The sequence below is a fragment of the Nomascus leucogenys genome, chromosome 8 (assembly GCF_006542625.1).
Source record: "Nomascus leucogenys isolate Asia chromosome 8, Asia_NLE_v1, whole genome shotgun sequence".
NCBI classification, from domain to species: Eukaryota; Metazoa; Chordata; class Mammalia; order Primates; family Hylobatidae; genus Nomascus; species Nomascus leucogenys.
Genome location: NC_044388.1, coordinates 18,414,297 through 18,420,059, shown reverse-complemented (window position 1 = coordinate 18,420,059; position 5,763 = coordinate 18,414,297). Strand labels below are relative to the sequence as shown.

The 5,763-nt window shown below is 39.0% G+C and overlaps 1 pseudogene; it reads left to right on the top strand.

Moving 5' to 3' along the window:
• The first annotated feature begins 2,587 nt into the window (after window positions 1–2,587).
• LOC115836537 lies at window positions 2,588–2,663 on the top strand (annotated as a pseudogene).
• The last annotated feature ends 3,100 nt before the right edge of the window (window positions 2,664–5,763 follow it).

The window sequence follows — 5,763 nt, the reverse complement described above, 5'->3', positions numbered from 1 at the left end:
TTAAAAAAAGAAAGAAAGAAAAGAAAGAAATATCAGCTTTATATTCAGGAAATTCTGGCTTTTAATACTCTATATTAAAATCAAGATTCTGTTATTTAAGCCACCCTGTTTGTTTGTTCCTTTGTTAGCGAAGCCCCAGGAAACTAATATAAAGGGCAAAATAGAGGAAGAGGGAGGGAGAGAAGAAAGACAGCAACGTCAGCCTAGTAAATTGAGTCTCTCTGGAAGAAAAAAGAAAAAAGACAAACATTCACCTAAGGCTAATTTGTTATGGGTTTTTTGTTTTTTGCTTTTGCTGTGGTGGGTTTTTTGTTGTTTTTTTTTGTTTTTTTGTTTTTTTTGAGACAGAGTTTTGCTCTTGTTGCCCAGGCTGGAGTGCAAAAGCGCAATCTCGGCTCACTGCAACCTCCACCTCCCAGGTTCAAGCAATTCTCCTGTCTCAGCCTCCTTAGTAGCTGGGATTACAGGTGCCCACCACTACACCCAGATAATTTTTGGTATTTGTAGTACAGACGGGGTTTCATCATGTTGGCCAGGCTGGTCTCGAACCCCTGACCTCAGGTGATCCACCTGCCTCGGTCTCCCAAAGTGCTGGGATTACTGGCGTGAGCCACCGCACCAGGCCAATTTGTTATGTTAACATAGCCAATATAGCTTCAAGTTTCCTAAAAAATAGTTAATACGTGTTCCTGATGTTTAAGTGTTTCTTTCCTGAGGAGGTAATGGATGAGAAACCTTTCCCTACAGTAGTGTTTAAGGGGGTCAACATGGGTCTTCAGCAACATCACTTGTAGTACTTGCTTGAAATTCCCGTTTCTGCTTCCACTGAACCTTCCAAATCTGGAGATTCAGAGTCCAGGAGCATGAATTTCTTACCAGCTCCCCAGGGGATTCTTTAAGAAAACCTCTAGCTAGCGGCCTTCTGCTCCCTCTGTTGTCCAAGTTATACGTTTGTAAATTTCACTGGTTGGTTTTATGAGAAATATGTTCCTCCACATTCTACATTTTCCTTTGTGCTAAGAAAGGATCTAGAAACATCTGAAATTCTAACATTGTAATTGAAGCTGTGGATCAAACTGTAGAAATTGTAAATTCATCTGGTTGTTTATTACATCTTAGTTCATTTTGTGTTGCTTAGAATACCTGAAACTGTATAATTTATAAAGAAAAGGAATTTATTTTCTACAGATCAGGAGGCTAAGTCCAAGGTCAAGAGGTTGCATCTAGTGACAGCCTTCTTGCTGGGGACTTCTTTACAGAGTCCTGAGGCAGTACGGGATATCACATGGCAAAGGGGCTGAGCATGCTAACATGGCAGCTCAGGTCTCTCTTTCTCTTCTTATAAAGCCACCAGTTCCCCTCCCATGATAACATAATAATCCATTAACCCATTAGTCCATGGATGGATTATTCCATTCTTGAGAGAGAGCCCTCATGCAATCATGTCTTTTTTTGTTTTCTTTGAGACAGGGTTTCACTCTTGTTGCCCAGGCTGGAGTGCAATGGTGCAATCTCAGCTCAGTGCGATCTCGGCTCACTGCAACCTCCACCTCCCAGGTTCAAACGATTCTCCTGCCTCAGCCTCCCCAGTAGCTGAGATTACAGGCATGAGCCATCTTGCCCAGCTAATTTTGTATTTTTAGTAGAGAGGGGGTTTCACCCTGTTGGTCGGGCTGGTCTTGAACTCCTGACCTCAGGTGATCCTCCCACCTCAGCCCCCCAAGATGCTGGGATTACTTGTGAGCCACCACGCCCAGAATTCAATCATGTCTTAAAGACCCCACCTCTCAATACTATCACACTGGGGATTAAATTTCAATGTGAGTTTTAAAGGGTATATTTAAACCATACCACTGGTTGGTTGTAGGTTGTTTTAATGAGGGACAGTCTCAAAATGGGAGGAAGATTAGAATATATATATAATAATACGAAGAAAAGGCTTATCTATGTATTAACTGGGGAAAGTTTGGCACTTTGGTAGGAGAAAAAAAATTTATTTTTATTTTTATTTTTTTAATTTTTTTTTTTTGAGACGGAGTCTCACTCTGTCACCCAGGCTGGAGTGCAGTGGAGCGATCTCGGCTCACTGCAAGCTCCGCCTCCCGGGTTCACGCCATGCTCCTGCCTCAGCCTCTCCAAGTAGCTGGGACTACAGGCGCCCACCACCATGCCCAGCTATTTTTTTTTTTTTTGTATTTTTAGTAGAGACGGGGTTTCACCATGGTCTCGATCTCCTGACCTCATGATCCGCCCGCCTCGGCCTCCCAAAGTGCTGGGATTACAAGCGTGAGCCACCACGCCTGGCTGGAGAAAAAAATTTATAAAAATTGTCACTATATCCAGATAAATGCCCCTGTCTACAATGAAGATTTAATTATTGTAAATTTTTATGCAGCATCTAAATCCATAAGTCAACAACTTCTAAAAATGTAATGAGAAATAGGTAAAAATATAATTACAGTAAGAGACTGTAGCTTATATTTGAAAATTAATAAAAATAAAAAACAAAGTGTCCTACGGCCAAAAAAACCTTAAAACTCTCTCTGAATTTGTTTCAGAAAAAATTCAAATCAAGTAAAGTAAATAGATCCTTTTGTAGTTCATAAGAGTGATTACTGGGTTTTCACGCTCATGTGTGAGATGTGCCTTTCTTTTTTTGTTGTTTTTGTTTGTTTATTTGTTTGTTTTTTGAGACAGAGTCTCACTCCATCACCCAGGCTGGAGTGCAGTGGCGTGATCTCGGCTCACTGCATCCTCTGCCTCGCGAATTCAAGCATTTCTCTGCCTCAGCCTCCCGAGTAGCTGGGATTACAGGCACCCACCACCATGCCTGGCTAATTTTTTGTATTTTTAGTAGAGATGGGGTTTCACCACCTTGGTCAGGCTGGTCTTGAACTCTTGACCTCGTGATCCACCCACCCCGGCCTCCCGAAGTGCTGGGATTACAGGTGTGAGCCACCGTGCCTGGCAGCCTTTTTTAAACTTTTTTACCACATCCGCACATTACCCATCTGACATGGAAAAAGAGAAGACTTATAATTTAGAAAATAACAATAAAATCACAATGCATCAGAAACTATGGGAAACCTCAAAAATCATGAGAAAAAATTCATAACTTTAAACATTTTTAATATTAACCAATAAAGAGTTGAGGACCAAACTGATTTTTTTATCTTGCCCAAATTCCTATCTAAAGAGTCTGGGGAGTCATGCCCTAGAAACCATAAGTTCTCATCAGATGGGTTTTATTTAACCTTATATATCGTGATTTTCCAAACTGACTCTGGCATAACATTATGAGACAAGGAAGAAAATCAAAATATTTTACCCCAAAACATGTTTATTTGCCATATCTTGAAATGGCCCTGCAAAGCTGTCCTTTGTGGGGAAAAATTCGTATCTGTAAAGAATCTCTGTTAACATAACTAGATCTTTTTCTTCCAGGCCCTCCCAACCCTAGAGATTAACTAAAAGTCTATCACCTTTTAAAGATCTGAATATGAAATATTTGCCATCTATTATCTCTAAGGGCAGCCACAATAAGACTTCAAAGGAACCTTGGCCTCCACAGTCTTTTATCTTAACCCAAATATTTCCTTTCTGTCAGTCTCAGATCTTTAGACAAACTCAGCCAATTGTCAACCAGAAAATGTTTAAATTTACCTATAGCCTGGAATCCCACAACCCTGACTTTGAGTTGTATCATCTTTCTGGATCAAACCAATGTATTTCTAAAATGTATTTGATTAATGTCTCATGCCCACCTAAAATGAACAAAACCAAGCTGCACTCCGACCTTCTGAGGGCTGAGGGGCTGTGTCACAGGTCATGATCACTCATATTTGGCTCAGAATAAATCTCTTCAAATATTTTACAGAGTTTGACTCTTTTCGTTGATAAAGTTAAGCTTTTAAATCAAACCATTTTAGAAGAAGAAAGCTAAAGTAAACGAAAAGAAACATGAAAGATGAAAGAAAAAAACCATGAATTACAGAAAAAAAAACAGAGAGACAGGACTAATAAATTCATCTAAGAACTGAATCTTGGAAAAACAGTGAAATAGGTAGCTTAACTGGCTAATATAATTTTTAAAAGGCAATACAAAAATGAACACAGTTAGAAGTGAGAAAAATATACATATACATAAAGGGAATTTTAAAAGATTATAAAAACTGGATGAAATAGATTATTTTAATATAAATTACAAGTTTATATTAAATGTAAGTTAATTTACCAAAAATGACAGCAAAAGAGATGGAGAAAACCAAGAAGACAAAATACTACAAAGAAACTGAGAAAGTGATCAAATGGTTTCCCTTTAAAAAAAACACTAAATTCAGACAATTTCACAGAGGGTTTCAATCAACTTCGGTCAAATCTACAAGGAACAAAGCTTGCCAGTGTTATTAAAATAGTTCCAAAGCATAAGGGAAAAAGGCTATTCAATCAGTATTTACAAAACCAGTATAACTTTGACACCAAAATCTGAAAATAATAACACAGAAAACTATAAACCAATATTTTATGAACACTATTTAAAAATCCAAAATCAAATAATGGAAAAAGAAAACAGCTATTAAAAAAATGCAACATGATCAAGGATTCAATGAAGAAATTTAAAAATTCAACATATTAAAAGATCAAAGGAATGTCAACCTAAAGGAAAAAACTGAGGCCAACTTAACATAAGTAGAGATTTTATTTGGACCGAGTTTGAAGATTGCAACTTGTGAACATAGATTTAAGTTGCCCTGAATATATGCTCTGATTAGCTGCAGTTACAAGTAGGTTTCTAAAGAAAAAGAAGAGGCAGTTCCTAAGTTGCCTACCAAGAATTTTATATTAAAATCACATAAGCTACTGATTGGCTATACATTGTTCTTCGTATCAAAAATTCCAGGAACATGAAAGTAACGGGTGAGGTAGGTAGTCAGGAACAAAATGCCTTCCTTTTTTTTCCCCCCTTTTTAAAAGGCAAGGTCTTGCTATGTTGCCCAGGCTGGTCTCCAACTCCTGGGCTCAAGTGATCCTTTTCTGCCTCAGTCTCCAGAGTAGCTGAGACTATAGGCATACACCACCATGCTTGGCTAATTAAAAAAAAAAAATTTAGAAACAGGGTCTTGCTATGTTGCCCAGGCTGGCCTCCAAATCTTGGGCTCAATCAATTCTCCTGGCTTGACCTACCAAAGCGCCAGTATTATGGGCATGAGCTGATGTGCCCACCATCCTCTGTACTCTTTATTTATCATCATACAAAATTAATACTTGAATACACACACAACTTCAAATCTCCTCCATCCCCCTCCCAGTTTTCAGCTCCCTTTCTTAGCTAATTTTTCCCAAAGAGTTGTTGGTGGTTACTACTTTTAATCTTCAGTTCCCACTCCTTTTTCAATCAGTTGTGATTGTACTTCCAGCTCCACCACTCCACAGGCACTGCTCCCATCAGACTCAACATGACCTCATCTTGCCAAATCCAGTGGTCACTTCTCTGTCTTTGTCTTTCTTCAGCAAACACTCAGGGCTTTCAAAAAAGCTGACCACTTCCTCATTGAAATACTCTCTCCACCAAGCTTCTGCAACACTACACTCTCCTGTTTCCCTTCTAAGTTCTGCCTTCACATTTTCAGGCCCCTCCTCCTCTGTTTCAGCTCTAAATACCAGAGGACCAGAGGGCTGTGTTCCTGTTCCTTTTCTTTGTAATTTTTTAGTCATGTTACCAAACCAAACCAGGGTCTGCTCACTCAGTGCAGTAAAGCCAAA